At 41.9% G+C, this 24,957-nt stretch overlaps 1 protein-coding gene and 1 pseudogene across 10 annotated transcripts in view; one reads left to right on the forward strand and one right to left on the reverse strand.

Moving 5' to 3' along the window:
- Positions 1 to 24,957, reverse strand: part of ANKS1B (ankyrin repeat and sterile alpha motif domain containing 1B) — a 1,178,069-nt gene that overhangs the window by 12,060 nt on the left and 1,141,052 nt on the right. The window lies entirely within an intron of this gene.
- Positions 10,986 to 12,009, forward strand: LOC138437577 (large ribosomal subunit protein uL18 pseudogene; annotated as a pseudogene).

A 24,957-nucleotide genomic window follows, 5' to 3' on the forward strand; every position in this document is an offset into this window, starting at 1 on the left:
AGCACGGACTTCCCTGGTAGCTCAGCTGGTCAAGAATCTGCCTGCAATGCAGGAGACCCTGGTTCAACTCCTGGGTCAGGAAGATCCCCTGGAGAAGGGATAGGCTACCCACTTCAGTATTCGTGGACTTCCCTTGTAGCTCAGCTGGTAAAGAATCTGCCTGCAATGTAGGAGACCTGGGTTTAATCCCTGGGTTGGGAAGAACCCCTGGAGGAGGGCATGGCAACCCACTCCAGTATCCTTGCTTGGAGAATCCCCATGGACAGAAGAGCCTGGAGGGCTGCAGTCCATGGGGTCACAAAGAGTCAGACAGGACTGAGCGACTAAGCATGCACTGTATAGCACAGGAAAATATATTCAGTATCTTGTGATAAACCATAATGCAAAAGAATATGAAAAAGAATATAAACTGAATCACTTTGTTGTATAGCAGAAATTAATGCAACACTGTAAATCAATTATACTTCAGTAAAATTTTAAAAATAACAGTACACAGTCCCAGGAGGTCAGAGCCTCTACCCCCAGCCCTGACCTTGGGAAAGCTAGCTGATGCTTGTGATCCGTTGGGTCACAGTAAGCACCTGGGTGTCCCTTCACATGCTGGCCCAAACCACAGAGCTGACAACCACACTTTCATCTCTGGTTGCTACTTCGCTTGGGCATAAATCCAAACTCATTTAGTTTTATGTTCACTACCTCCCATCCCTCAAATGCTATAACTGGCTTGTCTCTGACCCTAGCCCCTAGCTTACTGGAAAATACCTGCCTTGGCCTTTCCAGCGCGACTCTCTTTTTGAGGTCACACTTATTACAGCAATTGACTTTGAGTACTGTCTACCGTACACCGACTGCAAAGAAAGAAGGAAGCCTGTGTCACTGCATGTGTCTCAGGGCTGGCGTGGGGGAGGTGACTTCTGGGAAGAATATGCTCTGAGCCTGTTTTCTTCTTTCAAAATGGGGACAGTAACACGTGATGTATGCACCTTACTGGATTACCTTGAGAATCATTCATAATAACATTTACCCTAATGACAATACCAGCTAACGTTTATTATTCATTGTGTGCCATGTTGCACATGGACTGTTTCATTTAATCCTAACAGCCACCCTGTAGAAGTTACATTAAGCAGCTGTGGGGCCATTATCATCTCTGTTTTGCATGTCAGAGAATTAAGCTCAGGAAGGTTAAACAACTTGTTTATGAAGACAACACCTGGCTGAGCTGGGCTCTAAATCCAGTTTTCCCGAGAGGCTGTGCTCTTGACCACTGTACCTTAGAATTATACTTAAGATTGGCTCAGATGGTAAAGAATCTGCCTGCAATGTGGGACACCTGGATTTGGGAAGATCTCATGGAGAGGGAAATTGCAACCCACTCCAATATTCTTGCCTGGAGAATTCCACGGACAGAGGAACCTGGTAGGCGACAGTCCATGGGGTCACAAAGAGACGGACGTAACTGAGCAACTAACACTTTCACTTCCTTTCTAAATAGAAGACTTCTGCATACCTAAATAGACATTAAAGAATACATACAGATGGTCATTGCTGCTGCTGCTGCTGCTAAGTTGCTTCAGTCATGTCTGACTCTGTGCGACCCCATAGACAGCAGCCCACCAGGCTCCCCCATCCCTGGGATTCTCAAGGCAAGAACACTGGAGTGGGTTGCCACTTCCTTCTCCAATGCATGAAAGTGAAAAGTGAAAATGAAGTCGCTCAGTCGTGTCCAATTCCTAGCGACCCCATGGACTGCAGCCCACCGGGCTCCTCCGTCCATGGGATTTTCCAGGCAAGAGTACTTTAGGCACATGAAAAGATGCTCAACATTGCTAATTATTAGAGAAATGCAAATTAAAACTACATACAATGAGGTACTACCTCACACTGGTCAGAATGGCCATCATTCAAAGTCTACAAAGAATAAATGCAGCAGAGGGTGTGGGGGAAGGGAACCTTCTATACTGTTGGTGGGAATGTAAATTGGTGGGTACTATGGAAAACAGTATGGTGGTTCCTTAAACAACTAAAAATAGGGTTACTATATGATCCAGCAATCTCACTGCTGGGCATATATCTGGAGAAAACTGTAATCTGAAAAGATGACATGCACCCCAATGTTCATCGTAGCACTATTTACAATAGCCAAGTCATGGAAACAACCTAAATGTCCATCAACAGAGGAATGGATAAAGATGTAGTGTGCCCCTCTCTCTCTCTCTCTATATATATATATATATAGATATATAGATATACAGATATAGATGGCTTCTCTGGTGGCTCAGACAGTAAAGAATCACCTGCAGTGCAGGAGACCTGGGTTCTAAGATGTAGTGTGTGTGTATATATATACACACATATACACACAATGGAATACTACACAGCCATAAAAGGAATGAAACAATTCCACTTGCAGCAATGTGATAGACTTAGAGATTATCATACTATGAGAAATAAGTCAGAGAAACTCAAATACCATATGATATCACTTATATGTGGAGACTTAATGATGATACAAGTGAACTTATCTACAAACAGAGATAGACTCAGAGACCTAGAAGACAGATGTATGGTCACCAAAAGGGAAAAGTGGGGGAGGAATAAATTAGGGATTTGGGATGAACAGAGTCACACTGCTACATATAAAATAGACTAGCACCAAGGACCTGCTGTATAGCACAGGGAACTAGATTCAGTATCTTATAATAAACTATAATGAAAAAATATATGTATAACTGAATCGCTTTGTTGTACACCAGAAACTAACACAACATTATAAATTAACTATACTTCAATAAAAAAATAGAAGACCTCTTCAAACTGTTAAAAAAGAAAAAATCTTAACATTAAATACAGAAGCTCCTGGGTGATAGATGTATCTTGGCTGGGTGAGGGTCTCATGCTTGGAGGGTGTCTCCAGTCAGGCAGGTGTTCTCTAGGCAGAGGGTGTTCTCTACAATTTCACATGAACTGTTAACACAGGGATTCTCAGCTGGTGGCTCTGCCCCTTGCATGGTGAGGGATGATATAAGGGATGAAAGGCAACTCTTCCTCTCCAATGGAGTGTCTTTGGGGTGAAGGCAGGGAATCTCAATTCAATGGGGACACCGGCCTCAGGGGGCACATTACAATCTCCAAAGGCCTTCCCCTTCTCCACTCCCTAGGATTTTGCTATGTGGATTACATTAGAGGGCCACCATATTTTAAGGACAGATTTTAAGTATAATCCAAGGGTGCAAACTTGTTATTCTATGGAAACTAGAGAGGTCTGCAGGCCAGCCTGTATTTACTGTGAGCTTCTTAAGGCAGTCAGGACTGGCAGTTGAACGTCAATCACCATGGATATTTACCAAGCTACTTCCTTATGTCGAGGGCTGAGTCCTTGGTGCCTGCCCTCTAACAGGTGTCCAGGAATTGCTCTCTGAATGATGTCAGAGAGACGGGGTTCAGGATATAGACAAAGAGGTGTCCCTCATTGACCCCCTGCATCTCATCTGGCACTCTCATCAATTTGGTGTTAGAATAGCTGCTGTGTAGACTATAAGTAGTCTGTCCTCTAGGAAAAATTCTGGCCACTCAGGTAAATAATTTATATTAATTGGCACATCGCTAGGATTTTTCTGTGTTGGAAACTCCTGGTTTGAAAATCTTTTGGGCTCAAGGGTTCAATGGCATATTCGCAAGAATATTCATCACAGTGTTAAAAATATCCTTAATAGGGAACTGATTAAATATATTACATAGATTGACACAGGGGCTACTAGGCAGCCATTTAAGATGAAAACAGAGGCATTTAAAAGACTGAGTAAAAGACTCAGTAAAACTTATGTATACATACAAACATAGATGGTATCTATGTGCATATAAAATGGATATATATTAAAATGTTATTAAATAGATTGCCAGGAGAAATATCAATAACCTCAGATATGCAGATGACATCACCCTTATGGCCGAAAGTAAAGAGGAACTAAAAAGCCTCTTGACAAAAGTGAAAGTGGAGAGTGAAAAAGTTGGCTTAAAGCTCAACATTCAGAAAATGAAGATCATGGCATCTGGTCCCATCACTTCATGGGAAATAGATGGGGAAACAGTGGAAACAGTGTCAGACTTTATTTTGGGGGGCTCCAAAATCACTGCAGATGGTGATTGCAGCCATGAAATTAAAAGACGCTTGCTCCTTGGAAGAAAAGTTATAACCAACCTAGATAGCATATTGAAAAGCAGAGACATTACTTTGCCAACAAAGGTCCATCTAGTCAAGGCTATGGTTTTTCCAGTGGTCATGTATGGATGTGAGAGTTGGACTGTGAAGAAAGCTGAGCACCGAAGAATTGATGCTTTTGAACTGTGGTGTTGAAGACTCTTGAGAGTCTCTTGGACTGCAAGGAGATCCAACCAGTCCATTCTAAAGGAGATCAGCCCTGGGATTTCTTTGGAAGGATTGATGCTGAAGCTGAAACTCTAGTACTTTGGCCACCTCATGCGAAGAGTTGACTCATTGGAAAAGACCCTGATACTGGGAGGGATTAGGGGCAGGAGGAGGAGGGAATGACCGAGGATGAGATGGCTGGATGGCATCACTGACTAGATGGACCTAAGTCTGAGTGAACTCCAGGCGTTAGTGATGGACAGGGAGGCCTTGGCGTGCTGTGATTCATGGGGTCGCAAAGAGTCGACTGAACTGAACTGAAATGGTTATCATTGAGTGTTGAGATCATTGAGTTGAGATCATTGAGTGTTGAGGACAGTTTTTTTTTACACTTCTTTGTATGTTTTGGGAGAAGGCAATGGCACCCCACTCCAGTACTCTTGCCTGGAAAATCCCATGGATGGAGGAGCCTGGTGGGCTGTAGTCCATGGGGTTGCTAAGAGTCAGACACGACTGAGCGACTTCACTTTCACGGATTGGAGAAGGAAATGGCAACCCACTCCAGTGTTCTTGCCTTGAGAATCCCAGGGATGGGGGAGCCTGGTGGGCTGACGTCTGTGGGGTCGCACAGAATCGGACACGACTGAAGCCATGCAGCAGCAGCAGCAGCAGCAGTATGAACTTCATTCAAATGAAAATGAATAATTTTACAATCATAAAATAATAAGCTTTTGCATTTGAGAATTAAAAATAAGAGAAAATCTAGCTCATATCTATCACCTGCCTCTTTGTTCTTTGGCAGAGAGGGCTGGGAACTTCTCCAGGCAAAATCCAGACCCTGTTTTTTGGTGTTTCCATGACTCACCCCCATGAACCAGTGGCGCTGGCCATCCATTTGGTCAAAAGTCTCATTTAAGCTCTTCAGTTTTCTATTGGATGTCAATTCTAGCATCTGCTCAGCTGAATTTTAGAATACTCAGTTCTTTCTTTAACCTGAAACCCCAATACCTCGACTCCAAGTCCAGAGCAAAAATTCTGTTCAATTTCTATCAAACCTAGCTGGAAAATGTTCTATGTGGACATTAACTTATGGACACATAATCAATCCAGTTTTGTAGCTGTGCTAGTTTTGATCCCTGCACCAAATCAGACCACCAGTGAACTTGAACCACATTCTACTTCCTCTCATATAGATGATAAAGCAGTAGTGACAACTATCACATGACTTTGCCAAATACATCTCAGAGATGAGCTAAAGGCCTGATGCAGATTATCTAACCCTCACAACCACCGTGTAGAGGAGGACTTATCTCCATTTTATGTGTGAGACATTCAGGATTAGTGAGATTAACTTGGCCAAGTTCACACAGCTAGTAAGGGAAAGAGCCAGGATTCAAACCCAGATCTGACTTTAGATAAGACTTTTGGGCCACTAGGCTGCCCTGCCTTATTGCTTTCATGAATCTGCTGGTGTTCTGCCTCCACTTGCACTGAGGGACCCTCTGAGGAACCATCTTATGTTTTGGAGATTTGGCATATGAATGTTCCTGAAGACACCATCACATAATATCCCTTCTTGGAGACCCAGGAAGAAAAGTTCTTCCACCATCACATCAAAAAGAATAAAATACCTAGGAGAAAACCTAAGCAGGTGTTTACTTGTACTCTGAAAACTACAGGATGCTGATAAAAGAAACGAAAGATGACAGAGATGGAAAGATACACCATGATCTTGAATTGGAAGAATCAATATTGTTAAAATGACCATACCTCCCCCAATGCAATCTGTAGATTCAACGCAATACCTACCAAATTACCAATGGCATTTTTCACAGAACTGGGAAAATTTAAATTTGTATGGAAACAGAAAACACCCCAAACAGCCAAAACAATTGTGAGAAAGAACAGCACTAGAGGAATCAGACTCCCTGACTTCAGACTATATGACAAAATTACACTAATCAAAACAGTGTGGTATTGGTACAAAAACAGATTAACGCATCAGAATAGAGTCCAGAAATAAATCCAGACACGTATGGTCAATTAATCTACAACAAAAGAGCATATAAAATGGAGAAAGGACAGTCTTTTTTAATAAGTGGTGCTGGGAAAACTGGGCAGCTACATATAAAAAAAAATGAAATTAAACATTCTCTAATACTATATACAATAATGAACTCAAAATGGATTACAGACCTAAATGTAAGACTAGTATACTCTAAACTCCTAGATTCTATAAAATTCTAGAGGAAAATATAGGCAAAATACTTTTTGACATGAATTACAGCAACATATATTTTTTGGATTCATCTCCTAGAGTAATGGAAACAAAAGCAAAAATAAACTGAACCTAATTAAACTTAAAAGCCTTTGCATAGCAAATGAAACCATAAACAAGACTAAAAGACAACCTACAGAATGGGAGAAAATATTTGCAAACGATGCAACCAACAAGGCATTAATTTCCAAAATACACACAAAGAACCCAATCAAAAAATGGGCAGAAGACTTAACCAGACATTTCTCCAAAGATGATAGACACATGGTAAACAGGCACATTAAAAGATGCTCAACATCACTAACAGAGAAATGCAAATCTAAACTACAATGATGTACCACCGCACACTGGTCAGAATGGCTATCATCAAAAAGCCCACAAATAACAAATGCCAAAGAGGATGTGGAGAAAAAGGAACCCTTCCACACTGTTAGTGGGAATGTAAATTGGTGCTGCTGCTGTGAAGAACAATACGGAGTTTCCTAAAAAAAAAAAAAAAAAAACAAACAAAAAAAAAAAACCTAAAAATAGAGGTACCATATGATCTAGCAATCCCATTCTTGGGCATGTATCCAGAAAAGACAGGAACTCTTAATTTGCAGATATATGCACCCCAATGTTCAAAGCAGTGCTATTATAGTAGCAAAGACATGGAAGCAACCTAATGTCCACTGATGAATGAAGATGTGGCACTCGTATACACACACCCTCACAGGACTATTAGCCATAAAATAATGAATGAAATAATTCATTTTTGAATGAATAATGCCATTTCAGCAAGATGGATGGACTTGGAGATGATCATACTAAGTGAAGTCAGACAAAGACAACTATCATATGATATCACTTATGTGTGAACTCTAACAAAATGATCCGAAGAACTTGTTTACAAAACAGAAATAGACTCACAGACATAGAAAACAAACATATGGTTGCCAAAGGGGGACTGGAGGGGGTAAATCAGTAATTTGGGATTAACAGATACACACTACTATATATAAAATAAATAACAAGGACTATATAGCACTACTATATAGCACAGGGAACTATATTGAATATCTTGTAATAATTTATAATGTAAAAGAATCTGAAGAAGGATATATGTTCAAGGTCTCCAGAAAGAAGCCACATTTCTCCTTTAGCTGTATCTTGCTTCTGTGTCTTATTTTTTTTAAGACCCAGGGTAGGCTTCATCTACAACTTGCTTCACCCACGTCTTGAGGCAAAAATAACTGAAAATATTCTGGGCATGTTCACAGAATTCATTGACATCTCCTTAGCTCTACCTAGTTAGTCTCTCAAGTAAAGTCAGAAATTTCATCTTGATAAATTATATTTATAGAATGGACTTCCCAGGTGGCACTAGTGGTAAAGAACCCACCTGCCAATGCAGGAGACCTAAGAGATCTGAGTTCAATCCTTGGATCAGGAAAATCCCCTGGAGGAGGGCATGGCAACCCTCTCCAGTATTTTTGCCTGGAGAATCCCATGGACAGAGGAGCCTGGTGGGCTACAGTCCATAGAGTTGCAAAGAGTTAGACACCACTGAAGCAACTTAGCACACGCACATTTACAGAAACAAACAGTGCTTAATCACAGGTCTTCAGCATTTAGAAATAAGTATTAGGCATCCTGCTAAAATGAATATCTAGTTCAGGGCTGACATGGCAACTGGATAAAACAGAGAGCCTCTTTAGGGCTAATTCCAGCTAACTAAAAGTCATGAAATTAATGTTTCTCTCTACATGGAACAGGGGTCTATGCAGAATTTTTTGAAAATACATAAATTAAAAAATTCTACTGCTGGGATACAGCCACTGCTACATTTTGGTTTATTTTACATTTGTATATATCCATGATTACTTTTATAAGCTATATGAATATTTATAAAAACAAAATTAGAATGATACTTTATGTGCAATTTCACGAGTTGCTTTTTCATGCAACATTAAACCATGAATGGTTTTTGCATGCCATTAAATGGTCTTCAAGAACCAGATTTTTAAAGGTAGCAGAGCATTCCACTGCATCTACTAAGGTTTAAAGTCATGCCTCACCCCGAGTCCATGAGGGTCAGCAGCTCAGTGAAAGACGGAAAGGAGGTTGGGCCCCAGCTCAATAAGGCAGGACTTGCTTTCTCATAAAGTTCCAGGTTATCTGCAGCATGCACCCCCTGTGATCACCTGTTCACACAGAACCACAGCCCACAGAGGCTGGACGGCAAGCCTCTCCTACCTTCGCCAGAGGGGCTGGCCTGCCTGGGCTGAAGGGGAGCATGACCCATCTCTGTCGTGTCACTTAGCAGAGATTTGGGGAAAGAGTGTGCAGGAGGGAGGTTTGCTAGATTTCAACTCCTCCCCACTCTTCAAAAATAAAAGCTCCAAGTGGAAGCTACTGTAAACCCTTCACCAACTCGTGATGCCTCTGAAAAGGGGCACTTACCAATTTAAGACCCTTTTCACTTACCAAATTTTAACCCTTCTGAAAATCTTTCTCAAAGGAACAAGTCAGTTGATAAAAATGAGTTTTTCTTCGCTTATGGCAGATGCCTGTCTAATGCCTGACCTCATCTGTCCAAAGTGCATTAATGAACTGTCACGCCTCCAAGAGAACCACATGTTTTCACACCAACTCAACATTCAAACTAAATCCTCTGCCCTGGGTGCTCCTGCTCTGCTGGGGGCTGGCACAGCCTCATGGACAGGATTTGACTGCAACTGTCTGTTAAGTCTAAAACTCAATATTAAATAAAATAAGATCATGGTTTCTGGTCCCATCACTTCATGGTAAATGGAAGGGGAAAGGTGGAAGCAGTGACAGATTTCCTCTTTGGCTCTAAAATCACTGTGGACAGTGACTGCAGCCATGAAATTAGAAGATGGTTAATGGTTGCTTCTTGGCAGGAAAGCTAAGACAATTATAGACAGTGTGTTAAAAAGCAAAGACACCATTTTTGCCAACAAAGGGCCATTTAGTCAAAGGCTGTATTCTTTTCCATTAGTCATGTATGGATGTGAGAGCTGGACCACAAAGAATGCAGAGTGCTGAAGAATTGATGCTTTTGAACTGTGGTGCTGCAGAGGACTCCTGAGAGTCCCTTGGACAGCAAGGAGATCAAACGTTAGTCAATCCTAAAGGAAATCAGTCCTGAATATTCACTGGAAGGACTGATGCTGAAGCTCCAATACTCTGGCCACCTGATGAGAACAGCTAACTCATTGGAAAAGACCCCGATGCTGGGAAAGATTGAAGGCAGAAGAAGAGGGTGAAAGAAGATGAGATGGTTGGATTGCATCACTGAGTCAATGGACATAAACTTGGGCAAACTCTGGGAGCTGGTGAGAGGTAGGGAGGTCTGGCGTGCTGTAGTCCATGGGCTCTCAAAGAGTCAGACATGACTTGGTAACTAAACAACAATAACAATCTACTGTGTCCCTTTTGAGAAATCTGTTTGCAGGTGAAGAAGCAACAGTTAGAACTGGACATGGAACAATGGACTGGTTCTAAATTGGGAAAGGAGTACATCAAGGCTGTATGTTTTCACCCTGCTTATTTAACTTATATACAAAATGCCAGACAGAATGAAGCACAAGCTGGAATCAAGATTGCAGGGAGAAATATCACTAACCTCAGATATGCAGATAACACCAGCCTTATGGCAGAAAGTGAACAGGAACTAAAGAGCCTCTTGATGAAAGTGAAAGAGGAGAGTGAAAAAGTTGGCTTAAAACTCAACATTCAGAAAACACATGTAAACCCATGGCTGATTCATGTTGATGTATGGCAAAAACGACCACAATATTGTAAAGTAATTAGTCTCCAATTAAATAAATTAAAAAAAACTCAACATTCAAAAAATGAAGACCATGGCATCTGGTGCCATCACTTCATGGCAAATAGATGGGGAAACAATGGAAACAGTGAGACTTTATTTTCTTGGGCTCCAAAATCACTGCAGATGGTGACTGTAGCCATGAAATTAAAAGATGGTCATTCCTTGGAAGAAAAGCTGTAACAAACCTAGACAGCATATTAAAAAGCAAAGACATTACTTTATGGACAAAGGTCCATTCAGTCAAAGCTATAGTTTTTCCAGTAGTCATGTATGGATGTGAGAGCTGAGCCATAAAGCTGAGCGTTGAAGAACTGATGTTTTTGAACTGTGGTATTGGAGGAGACTCTTGAGAGTCCCTTGGACGGCAAGGAGATCCAACCAGTCCCTCCTAAAGGAAATCAGTCCTGAACATTCATTGCAAGGACTGGTGCTGAAGCTCCCCAATCCTTCGGCCACCTGATGCAAAGAACTGACTCACTGCTTTTTCCCCCCTGGAGCCGTGCTGGTTCTGCAGCTCTGTGGCAAGCCGCAGAGTTGGGGTTCTGTTCCGCAGCATGGGGTTTGTTAAAGTTGTCAAGAACAAGGCCTACTTCAAGAGATACCAAGTGAAATTCAGAAGAAGGCGAGAGGGCAAAACTGACTATTATGCTTGGAAATGATTGGTAATCCAAGATAAAAATAAGTACAACACACCTAAATACAGAATGATAGTTCGTGTAACGAACAGAGGTATCATTTGCCAGATGGCTTATGCCCGTAGAGAAGGAGATATGATAGTCTGTGCAGCTTATGCTCACGAACTCCCAAAATACGGTGTGAAGGTTGGCCTGACACACTATGCTGCCGCATATTGTACTGGCCTGCTGCTGGCCCGCAGGCGTCTTAATAGGTTTGGTATGGACAAAATTTATGAAGGCCAAGTCGAGGTGACTGGTGATGAATACAATGTGGAAAGCATTGATGGTCAACCTGGTGCCTTCACCTGTTACTTGGATGCAGGACTTGCCAGAACTACTACCGGGAATAAAGTTTTTGGGGCCCTAAAGGAAGCTGTCGATGGAGGCTTGTCTATCCCTCACAGTACCAAACGGTTCCCTGGTTATGATTCAGAAAGCAAAGAATTCAGTGCTGAGGTACACCGAAAGCACATCATGGGGCAAAACGTTGCAGATTACATGCATTACCTGATTGAAGAAGATGAAGATGCTTACAAGAAACAGTTCTCTCAGTACATAAAGAACAACGTAACTCCAGACATGATGGAGGAGATGTATAAGAAAGCTCATGCTGCAATACGAGAGAATCCAGTGTATGAGAAGAAGCCTAAGAAAGAAGTTAAAAAGAAGAGGTGGAACCATCCCAAAATGTCACTTGCCCAGAAGAAAGATCAGGTAGCTCAGAAGAAGGCAAGCTTCCTTAGAGCTCAGGAACGAGCTGCTGAGAGTTAAACCAAACCACAATTTTCTATCAAGATTTTTCAGATAATACAATAATAAACTTATTGAACAAGCAAAAAAAAAAAAAAAAGAACTGACTCACTGGTAAAGATCTTGATGCTGGGAAAGACTAAAAAGGCAGGAGAAGCGGATGACAGGATGAGATGGTTAGATGGCATCACCAACTTGATGGACATGAGTTTAAGCAAGCTGTGGGGGTTGGCGATGGACAGGGAAGCCCGGTGTGCTGCAGTCCATGGGGTCACAAAGAGTCAGATACGACTGAGGACTGAATCCTATTGAAACTCTGAGATTTTAGCAGGGCCATGTAACTAACTCAGGGTAGTTAGTTCAGTCGCTCAGTTGTGTCCAATTCAGGGTAAGCACTCTATAAATATAGAAATTGTGGCATCCTATCCCAAGGCCACAAGTGTGAGGCTTTGCACCAAGGCCAGAGACACAGAGTCTAGAACCAAGGCCACTTCTGAAGCTGACTGAGCCCCTTTGTAACTGTTGCCAAAAGCTCCCGTCCACCCTGATCATCACCAGCAAGCTTCCTGGCCCCAAATGAGGCAAAAATGCCCACCCCTGTACTTACCCTACAGCACTCAAACCAATCACCCAATACCACCCTTCCAGCAGGAACTTCCTTTGTCTTGAGGCTATAAAAATTGACTATTAACCCACAAAAAGCCTCTGCTCTCCCTTGAGCCAGCCCGCTATTCTGATAGCATCCTGTCAGCTGTCTCTGGGGTGTCAGAAGGTCAGCCCACTGCGTTTGCAGCACCTTCATTACCTCCGCTCCCTGCTCTTAATAAACTCACTCCCTTCTGAAATGCTCTGTCTGGAAATTCTTTTCTAACTTGCGCTTGAACTGCCAGGACAGAAATGTGTTTTATACAGGCTTGGATTTTCCCCTCAGGTGTGGGACACTGCTGCAGCAAATATGTTATAAACCAAATCCTCACACAGGGTCTAGTAAGAAAGAACACAAGCACCACCATAACTGCGGCTGCGGCTCTCCCTCCTCAGTGGCTAAGATGGACTGAGCACCATGGGCCATGTGTCCATGAACAGACATGGGCGTGTGTCATCTCGCTGAATCCTCACAGTAACCCCAGGAGGAGGGTGCTGCTGTTATCTCTATTTTACAGATGAGGAAACAGGATTAGAGGCATTCTTGTTCAAATGGTGAAACTAAGAAGTGCAGACCTGGGATTCAAAACCAGGCTGATTCTGTCAATATTGTGAAAGTGATCATACTACCCAAAGCAATCTATAGATTCAGTGCTGCTGCTGCTGCTAAGTCACTTCAGTCGTGTCCGACTGTGTGTGACCCCATAGATGGCAGCCCACCAGGCTCTCCCGTCCCTGGGATTCTCCAGGCAAGAACACTGGAGTGGGTTGCCATTTCCTTCTCCAGTGCATGAAAGTGAAAAGTAAAAGGGAAGTCGCTCAGTCGTGTCTGACTCTTCGCGACCCCATGGACCACAGCCCAGCAGGCTCTTCTGTCCATGGGATTTTCCAGGCAAGAGTGCTGGAGCGGGGTGCCATTGCCTTCTCCGCAGTCCCTATCAAATTACCTAATAGCATTTTTCACAGAACTAGAACAAAAAATTTCACAATTTGTATGGAAACACAAAAGACTCCAGATAGCAAAAGCAATCTTGAGAAAGAAGAATGGAAGTGGAGGAATCAACCTTCTTGACTTCAGACTGTCCTACCAAGTTACAGTCATCAAGATTACATCGTGTTGGCACAAAAACAGAAATATAGACCAATGGAACAAGATAGAAAGCCTAGAGATAACCCACACACCCACGGTCACCTTATCTTGGACAAAGGAGCCAAGAATATACAATGGAGAAAAGATAATCTCTTCAATAAGCAGTGCTGGGAAACCTGGACAGCTATTTGTAAAATAATGAAATTAGAACACTAACACCATACACAAAGATAAACTCAAAATGGACTAATGACCTAAATGTAAGACCAGAAACTATAAAACTCTTAGAGGAAAAAATAGGCAGAACACTCTTTGATATAAATCACAGTGAGATCCTCTATGACCCATCTCCTAGAGTAATGGGAAAAAAACCATAAATAAATGGGACCTAATTAAACTTAAAAACTTCCATACAGCAAAGGAAACCACAAACAAGATAAAAGGACAACCCTCAGAGTGGGAGAAAATAATTGCAAATGAGGCAACTGACAAAGGATTAATCTCTAAAATATATAAGCAGCTCATACAGCTCAATATCAGAAAAACAAACAACTCAATCAAAAAATGAGCAGAAGACCTAAACAGACATTTCTCCAAAGACATACAGATGGCTAATAAACACATGAAAAAATGCTCAACATCACTTATTAGAGAAATGCAAATCAAAGAATTGATGCTTTTCAACTGTGGTGCTACAGAAGACTCTTGAGAGTCCCTTGGACAGCAAGGAGATCAAAACAGTCAATCCTAAAGAAAATAAACCCTGAATATTCACTGGAAGGACTGATGCTGGAAGCTCCAATACTTTGGCCACCTGATGCAAAGAGGGGACTAATTGGAAAATACCCTGATGCTGGGAAAGATTGAAGGCAGGAGGAGAAAGGGGTGACAGAGGATGAGATGGTTGGATGGCATCACCGACTCAATGGACATGAGTTTGAGCAAACTCTGGGAGATGGTGAAGGACAGGGAAGCCCGGTGTGCTGCAGTCCACAGGGCTGCAGAGTCAAACATGACTTAGCAACTGAACAACAATAAGAGATCAAAACTACCATAAGCTGTCACCTCACACCGGCCAGAATGGTCATCATCAAAGCTACAAACAATAAATTCTGGAGAGGATATGGAGGAAAGGGAACCCTCTTGCACTGTTGGTGGGAATGTAAACTGATACAGCCACTATGGAGAACAATATGGAGATTTATTTTAAAATTAGGAATAAAACTACCATATGACCCAGCAATCCTACTACTGGGCATATATCCTGAAAAAACCATAATTGAAAAAGACACGCGCACCCCAATGTTCACTGCAGCACTATTTACAAATACCCAGGACAGGGAAGTGACCTAGACCCTTGACAGATGAATCGAAGTTGTGGTTCAGTTCAGTTCAGTCGCTCAGTCGTGTCTGACTCTTTGTGATCCCATGAATCACAGCACACCAGGCCTCCCTGTCTATCACCATCTCCCAGAGTTCACTCAGACTCATGTCCATTGAGTCGGTGATGCCATCCAGCCATCTCATCCTCGGTCGTCCCCTTCTCCTCCTGCCCCCAATCCCTCCCAGCATCAGTCTTTTCCACTGAGTCAACTCTTTGCATGAGGTGGCCAAATATACAATAGAATATTACTCAGCCATAAAAAGGGATAAATTTTAGTCAGTTCCAGTGAGGTGGATGAACCTAGAGTCTGTTATACAGAGTCAAGTCAGAAAGAGAAAAACATATTAACATATATATTTATGTTAAACATATATTAAAGTGTCATATGTTAACATATGTTAAACATAAAGTATCATATATTAACACAGATATATGGAATTTAGAAAAATGGTACTGATGATCCTATCTGAAGGACAGGAATGGGGACTCAGACGTAGAGGACAGATTTATGGACGCAGCAGGGGCATGAGAGGGTGGGACAGTTTGAGAGTGGCACTGAAATAGACACATTACCATATATAAAACACTCAGCTCAGGGAAGCTGTGTGTAGTGCAGGGTGCTCAACTTGGTGCTTGGCGAGTCTACAGAGGTGGGATGCGGTAGGAGATGGGAGGAGGTTCAAGCAGGGGGGAACGTGTGTATACCTATGGCTGATTCATGTTGGCGTATGGCAGAACCAACACAACACTGTAAAGCAATTATCCTCCCGTTAAAGATAAGTAAATAAAAAAGCCAGACTGATTCTAAAGACCTCAACCCTAGACATGACATTTGCTTTTCAGTTACACAGGAGGAGTTATAATGAACACATGTATGAATGCTGTAAAACAATCTGTGAGAAAAAAACAATCAGAATGCCTACTTTCTAACTTAGCATAAATTGGGATTGATTTAAGACTCATAACATCCAACCCCTTGACAGTGAAAGTGTTAGTCACTCAGTTGTGCCCAACTCTTTGTGACCCCATAGACTGTAGCCCATCAGGCTCCTCTGTCCCTGGGATTCTCCAGGCAAGAATGTTGGAGTGGGTTGCCATGCCCTCCTCCAGGGAATCCTCCTGACCCAGGGATCCAACCCAAGTCTCCTGCATTGCAGGCAGATTCTTTTTTTTTTTTTAATTTTAATTTTTACTTTATTTTGCTTTACAATACTGCATTGGTTTTGCCATACATTGACATGAATCAGCCACAGGTATACATGAGTTCCCAATCATGAATCCCCCTCCCACCTCCCACCCCATATCATGTCTCTGGATCATCCCCGTGCACCAGCCCCAAGCATCCTGTATCCTGCATCGGACACAGACTGGCGATTTGTTTCTTACATGATAGTATACATGTTTCAATGCCGTTCTCCCAAATCATCCCACCCTCTCCCCCTCCCACAGAGTCCAAAAGTCCGTTCTAAACATTTGTGTCTCTTTTGCTGTCTCACATACAGGGTTATCATTACCATCTTTCTAAATTCCATATATATGTGTTAGTATACTGTATTGGTGTTTTTCTTTCTGGCTTACTTCACTCTGTATAATAGGCTCCAGTTTTATCCACCTCATTAGAACTGATTCAAATGTATTCTTTTTAATGGCTGAGTAATACTCCATTGTGTATATGTACCACAGCTTGCTTATCCATTCATCTGCTGATGGACATCTAGGTTGTTTCCATGTCCCGGCTATTGTAAACAGTGCTATGATGAACACTGGGGTACACGTCTCTTTCAATTCTGGTTTCCTCGGTGTGTATGCCCAGCTGTGGGATTGCTGGGTCATAACTCAGTTCTATTTACAATTTTTTAAGGAATCTCCTCACTGTTCTCCATAGTGGCTGTACTAGTTTGCATTCCCACCAACGATGTAAGAGAGTTCCCTTTTCTCCACACCCTCTCCAGCATTTATTGCTTGTAGACTTTTGGATAGCAGCCATTCTGACTGGTGTGAAATGTTACCTCATTGTGGTTTTGATTTGCATTTCTCTGATAATGAGTGATGTTGAGCATCTTTTCGTGTGTTTGTTAGCCATCCGTATGTCTTATTGGAGAAATGTCTATTTAGTTCTTTGGCCCATTTTTTGATTGGGTTGTTTATTTTTCTGGAATCGAGCTGCAGGAGTTGCTTGTATATTTTTGAGATTAGTTGTTTGTCAGTTGCTTCATTTGCTATTAGTTTCTCCCATTCAGAAGGCTGTCTTTTCACCTTGCTTATAGTTTCCTCTGTAATGCAGAAGCTTTTAATTTTAATTAGATCCCATTTGTTTATTTTTGCTTTTATTTTCAGTATTCTGGGAGGTGGATCATAGAGTATCCTGCTGTGATTTATGTCAGAGAGTGTTTTGCCTATGTTCTCCTCTAGGAGTTTTATAGTTTCTGGTCTTACGTTTAGATCTTTAATCCATTTTGAGTTTATTTTTGTGTATGGTGTTAGAAAGTGATCTAGTTTCATTCTTTTACAACTGGTTGACCAGTTTTCCCAGCACCACTTGTTGAAGAGATTGTCTTTAATCCATTGTATATTCTTGTGCAGGCAGATTCTTTACCGCCTGAGCCATCCTCTTACCACCCCTCCTCCCCAAAATAGGAATAAGAGAAAAAGTGACTTATTTTCTTAATATTTTTTGGCTTGTTTAATTTTCAACAACTTATGCCAATGGACAGGATGTACTGATAAACACAATCTATTAATTTAATCTATTTTCTTTTTTTGATGGTGGCAGGGGGTGGGGATCAGGTAAGGTGGTGGTATGAAAGGGCTGTAAGGCTGGGAGTGCTGCCATTTTTATTTAATCACTGATCTTGGGAGCAGGATCTCTACTGCCACAGACCTGGTGAATTTTAGGGGCTGTGCCAGGGAAAGGTTTCTGCCTGAGAGCAGCTTGCTACTCTGTAAGAGGGAGACTTGCCAGGGAACATGTTACGGTCCCATATTAAGGGACTCTAACATGCGCTTTAACACTTTCTTATACTGCCACTCCAGTGTTCTTGCCTGGAAAATCCCATGGACAGAGGAGCCTGGCGGGCTACAGTCCATGGGGTCACAGAGTCAGACATGACTAAATGACGATGACAATACTGCCATTTATTTTCATAGTATCACAGTCAAGTCCCTGAGGGTCATTTTCAAATGGAGAAAATGAGAAACAGAATGAAAGAGACCATCTAACTCTAATTACAGTATTAACTCCATCGTCAGAGGTCAGCTAACATCAATAATAGAAGTTCTCTTGCAACGGTGAATTCCCACTTTGTGGGACAATCTCTGCAACATAAGCCACAAGTACTTTCCACTAGGAACCCCACACTCCTCAATGGAAAGCAACTCCGAGTTTAAGAAATGGAACCATAGGTGAACATGGTCAAAAGGTAAAAACTTTCAGCTGTAAGATGAGTAAGTCCCTGGAGTGCACATGTATAGCAAGGTGACTATAGTTAACAGTTACCATACAGGCATGCCTCATTTTATTGTGTTTTGATGATATTGTCTTTTTTTTTTAATTGAATGTTTGTGGAACCCTGTACTTAGCAAACCTATCGACAATTCTTCCAATAGCCTTTGCTCACTTCATGTTTCTGTGTCCCATTTTCATAATTCTCGTAATATTTCAAACTTTCTCATTATTATTATATTTGTTATGCTGAACTGTGATCAGATCTTCTGTTACCACTGAAAAAAGATTACAACATGCTGAAGGCTCAGATGATGGTTAGCATATTTTAGCAATAAAGCATTTTTAAATTAGCACCAGAGGTGGCAATAGCGGTAAAGAACCCGCCTGCCAAAGCAGGAGATCTAAGAGACACGGGTTCAATCCCTGGGTCGGGAAGATCCCCTGGAGAAGGACATGACATCCCACTCCAGTATTCCTGCCTGGAGAATCCCATGTGGAGAATCCCATGGAGCCTGGTGGGCCACAGTCCATGGGGTCGCAAAGAGTTGGATACGACTGAAGTGACTTAGCATGCACACACATTGTTTTTTAGACATGATGCTACTGCACACTTAACAGGCTACAGGACACTGTACACATAATTTTTATGTGCTCTGGGGAATCAAAAAATTCATGTGACTTTATTGTGATATTTGATTCATTGAGGTGATCTGGAAAACCAAACTTGTAATATCTTTGAGGTTTGCCTATATTGTACATTTGAAAGTTATTGACAGAGCAGATCCTGAAGTTCTTATCACACATACAAACAAACCCAATGTGTAAGTATGTGATGGATGTTAACTAAACTTATCGTGCAGCACATATATCAAATCCTTATGTTGTATACCTAAAACTCATACAGTGTTATATGCCAATTGTATCTCAGTTAAACTGGAGAAAAAGAAAGGGCTCCGGAATCTCACTTTCATTAAACGGATCACAGTGTGCTTGACTCTGGTGTTCTTCTTCCCCTGCACTTAAGTTTGCTGATACTTAGTGATGGAAGAGGACTATAGAATGCTGCCCCCAGCCTGCTGGCCACAATTTCCTGCATTCTGTCATCTCTCTTCTTCCAGTTTGGATCCTTTCACGGCCCACATTCAACCCAGAAAGCACAGGAAAGAGGGATCCTTGTCTCCCCCACACATCACCCACAGGCATCAAGACTTTGACGTTACCTACATATTTCAGAACTAGTCTAAGCTTCACACACTGAAGATTATAGAATTTGGGAGTCGCAAGTAAGAGAAAAATGAGCATGGTTAAAAATCCCAAAGACTGCAAACATGCTCTGTATAGAGAGAGGTGAGAATTAGCGACGGTTTAGTGGTGGTCATGGCTTTTGATGCTATTGAAACACAATAAACATTTCATACTATAAAACTACTGAATGAGATCCCTCCCAGATTTCTAAAATAAATCTGACAGTTTCACAAAGAATGCATAAAAATCTTTCCGATCTGCCTGTCTCCATTCTATGACCTAGATGTCTAGACTGAGTGAATAATATATAGAAGATGACAGTTTCCAAGTCATCTTAATTCTATCTATCTGTTTCTTTTGGTGGCTTTTTAAGGACAATCATTGCAGCCTTGGGATCCAGTGGCCCCAGAAACAACCCATTCTCCCTCTTGTCAGCCCAACAGCATGGTATTCCCCTTCACTCACTGGAGACAAGGGTGGAGGAGAGGGGCTTCCCTGGTGGTCCACTGGTTAAGAATCCGCCTGCCAGTGCAGGAGACTTGGGTTTGATCCCTGGTCTAGGAAGATTCCGCATTCCAAGGAGAAGCTAATCCCATGTGCCGTAACTACTGAGCCAGTGCTCCGGAGCCCAAGAACCACAGCTACTGAAGGCCTTGCGCCTAGAGCCCATGCTCCGCAACAAGAGAAGCCACTGCAATGGGAAGCCAGCGCACCACCATGAAGAGTAGCCCCTGCTCACTGAAACTAGAGAAAGCCCATGTGCTGCAATGAACACCAGCACAGTCAAGAATAAAATAAATCAATCCTTCAAAAAAGAAGAGTGGAGGAGAAAAAAGCTGAATTTGTTGTTTTAAGCCTCAAAATGCCTAGACTCATAAAGTGTTAGCCACTCAGTTGTGTCCGACTCTTTGTGACCCCATGGACTGTATGTAGCCCACCAGGCTCCTCTGGTCCATGGAATTCTCCAGGCAAGAATACTGGAGTGTCCATTTCCTTCTCCAGGAGATCTTCCCAAACCAAGGATAGAACCTGGGTCTTCTGTACTGCAGGAAACTACACTCCTAGACTCATAACACACATTTTTTTTTTTTCCCTCCCTAGGCCTATTCTCTTCCCTCAAGTTTTCACTGCCTGGAAGGTGGAGGTTGGGCAGCTTCTTGTTCAGAAGTGGATGAGGCATGTCCCATTGGAGAGGTGACTAGGAATCAGCTGCCACCATAGTGAGTCTAGAATGCAGAGTAGGTCTGGAGTTTGCTGGTAGGTATAATGGGTGTGTATGCTGTGTTCTTAGTCATTAAGTTGTGTCTGGCTCTTTGCGATCTCATGGACTGTAGCCCACCAGGTTCCTCTGTCCATGGGGATTCTCCCTGCAAGAATACTGGAATGGGTTGCCATGCCCTCCTCCAAGGTATCTTCCCAACCTAGGGATCGAACCCAGGTCTCCTGCATTGGAGGCAGATTCTTTACCATCTCAGCCACTAGGGAAGTCCAATGAGGTATAATACACACTGGCTTTTCTTGGGAACACTAATTCCACTTCTGATCTAGTCTTTTTTAAATTTTCATCTACCTGTCATTTAAAACTGAAAATATCACAAGCTGAATTTAGTGTATTAGGTTGAGGCAAAAGTAATTTCAGTTTTACAATTGTTGAACTTTGTCATTTAATATTGAAATACATTCTTAAATAAATGTGGTTCTGCTATACATCATTTTAATGTGCATTTCTCGCTTTATTTTTTTTGCTAATGACATATTACTTGCTGTTTAATTTATATTTCTTTTAGACTACAGAAATGATGTTAGACAAAAAGCAAAGTTGAACGATTTTTTATTCGAGTTCAAAATGGTCATAAAGCAGCAGAGACAACTCAAAACATCAACAATGCATCTGGCCCAGTAACTGCTAATGAATGTAGAGTGCAGTGGTTGTTCAAGAAGTTTTGCAAAGGAAACGAGAGCCTTGAGGATGAGGAGTACAGTGGCTGACCATCGGAAGTTAACAATGACCAACTGAGAAGATCATTGAAGCTGATCCTCTTAAAACTACATGAAAAGTTGCCCAAGAACTCAACATTGACCATTCTATGGTTGTTTGGCATTTGAAGCAAATTGTAAAGGTGAAAAAGCTCAATAAGTGGGTGCCTCACAGCTGACTAAAAATTTTAAAATTGTTATTTTAACATGTTATCTTCTCTCATTCTATGCAACAACAATGAACCATTTCTCCAACGGATTGTGACATGTGACAAGTGAATTTTATATGACAACCAGCAATGACCAGCTCAGTGACTGGACTGAGAAGAAGCTCCAAAGCACTTCCCAAAGCCAAACTTGCACCAAGAAAAGGTCATAGTCACTGGTGGTCTGCTGCCCATTTGATCCACTACAGCTTTCTGAATCCTGGTGAAACCATTATATCTGAGAAGTATGCTCAGCAAATTGATGAGAGGCACTGAAAACTGCAATGCCTCAGCCAGCACTGGTCAACAGAATGGGCCCATTCTGTTGTCTTCTCCATAACACCACCGGATCGCACATTGCACAACCAGCACTTCAAAAGTTGAATGAATTGGGCTACAAAGTTTTGCCTCATTTGCCATATTCACCTGACCTCTCAAAATCCGACCTCCACATCTTCAAGCAGCTCAACAATTTTGTGCAGGGAAAGTGCTTCCACAAGCAGCAGGATGCAGAAAATGCTTTCCAAGAGTTTGTAGAATCCTGAAGCATGCTACAGGAATAAACATTTCCTTTTGGCAAAAATGCATTGATTGTAATGGTTCCTATTTTGATTAATAAAGATGTGTTGGAGCCTAGTTATAATGATTTAAAATTCATGGTACGAAATTTAAAAATTGCAGTCCAAAACTACAATTACTTTTGTACCAACCTAATAGATTCTTAGGAATGAGAACAAGCTTAGAGAAGATAAAGTGTAACATTTTCTGAAGTATGTTCTGCAGAACACCAGGCCCATGAGGAGCTCTCCTGGCAAGAGGCTCCCATGGTCAAATGACCCTGGAAAACACAGGGCACTCCCCCGCCTGGTGTCTGAGCCTGCTGAGGGCTCTGCAGTGTCTCAGAGTAAATAACTATGTTAGATTCACATGCTTGCTTTCGTAGGGGGGCTTGAGCTTCCCTTCCAAGACCACAGGATTTCCTTGATAATAGGAGATATTCAGAAAAACTTCCTGTGACTCATAAAAGATCTACAAAGTGAAAGTAGTAATAACTGCAATTAAAAATGTGTATGTCATGGTAGGGGGGTGGGGGAAGAAGACGGTGGGATGAATTGAGAGAGTTGCATTGACATATGTATACTACCACGTGTAAAGCAGAGAGCTAGGGGGAAGCTGCTGTGTAGCAGGGAGCTCAGCTTGGTGCTCTATGGTAACCTAGATGGGGGGCGGATGGGAGGGAGATTTAAGAGGGAGGGGATATATATACACATATAGCTGATTCATGCTGCTGTACAGCAGAAACACAACACTGTAAAGGAATTATACTCCAATAAAAAGTAAGCAAATATATACTCAAAACACATCAGCTGAAAGACTAAATGTATACTGGAGGTATTCTTTTGCCATTTGGGCAGCCTGGGGGGACTGAGTCATATCAGAAGAATGTTAACGCTTCAAGAATGGACTGAATATTGAACTGCCCTACATAAAGACACAAAATCCATGCTCAAAAGAGGCTTTTTTTTTTCCAGTGCAAACAAAGCTTGGTGCATCTCAAAACTGCTCAAAGGCCCAGGTCAGGACTGGTGGCCTTTGTGACTGTTTTTGAAGTTAGACAAACTGTTCACCTAGAGAGAATTAAAATGGTGGATTCATGGCGTAAGATGAAAACCCTTTGGAGCTGATACCAGACTCCTAAGCTAGTGAATGTCTACATTAAATCAAACATCTGGATGAAAAGATACAAGGTGTAGCAATTCTCCACATGTTTTCGAAATGTACCAGGGACATTGTGTTGGTCTTAAAACCAAACAATTGCCTATTTTCCCCCTATATTTCACCTCAGAATTCTGGCGTCACATATACACCAGCTGAAAAACTCAAGGGGCCAGATGGCCCATGGGTATCATTTTTAGTTTGAATAGACAACACTGTTTTAGATACTCTTATGGAGGCAAATTATGTATTACTCTAAAACCAATTTAGAGAGAAACACTGCAATTCCCAAGGGAAGGCTGGAATTCATCCTGACAATACTGGAATATTAATGCTGACACTCAATGAAAACACTATGTAGAAGCAATAGACCAAGAGAAGGCCTACAGAGTCTATGTTTGCTTTTTACTGCTTCTGTTTATTTATTCTAGTTTTCTTCAGTTCTTTGGCAAGGGCAGTGGGAAAATGTGGGACCATAAATATACTTCTGAAAAATCTACCGTATGTCTTTCAGCAGGAAAAGGCCAGAGTGAATTGTGAGGTCAGAAGGGAAGGAGAGAGACAGAGGTGGTGGTGGTGCTGACACATTGTTTATGAGCCTCTACCTACGTTCCTTCATTTCAGTCCCCATGAAACCTGTGAGGGACAAATCCCTGCACCTGTTCTGTAGACAAAGGAAATCGGGACTCCGAGTCCTGCTCCTCATCTAACATCAGGGAGCAGGCAGCCAGTTGGAATGTGAACTCTGAGCAGCTTGTCCCTTCTATGACACCAAGGCCACTCTCCCAGAGAAGGGTGTATCATGCAAACCAAAAGGTATGGGGATAGAAAGATAAATTCTGCTGTTTAAAGAAACAACTGCATCTCACAAGAATGGCAAGTTCTGGCTAAGGGCACCAGAAACCTAATGCTGACATGGCTTTAGTCAACAATTTCGATCCCGTGGGAACAAATGCATCCAGGGATACTGTAAGGGCTTGGCTTTGCAGTCCTTAACTGTTAACACCGACCACCTGTATCCAAAAAAGAATCTCCAAAAGATACAAGCAGCTCATGCAGCTCAATATCAAAAAAATACAAACCCAATCAAAAAATAGGCAGAAGATATAGAGACATTTCCCAAAGAAGACATACAGATAGCTAACAAACAAACAGAAATACACTCAACACCACTCATTATCAGAGAAATGCAAATCAAAACTACAATGACATATTACCCCACACCAATTAAAATGGCCACTCTCAAGAAATCTACAAACAATAAATGCTGGAGAGGGTGTGGAGAAAAGGGAACCCTCTTGCACTGTTGGTGGGAATGTAAATTGATACAGCCACTATGG

The sequence above is a fragment of the Ovis canadensis genome, chromosome 3 (assembly GCF_042477335.2).
Source record: "Ovis canadensis isolate MfBH-ARS-UI-01 breed Bighorn chromosome 3, ARS-UI_OviCan_v2, whole genome shotgun sequence".
Taxonomy (NCBI): Eukaryota; Metazoa; Chordata; class Mammalia; order Artiodactyla; family Bovidae; genus Ovis; species Ovis canadensis.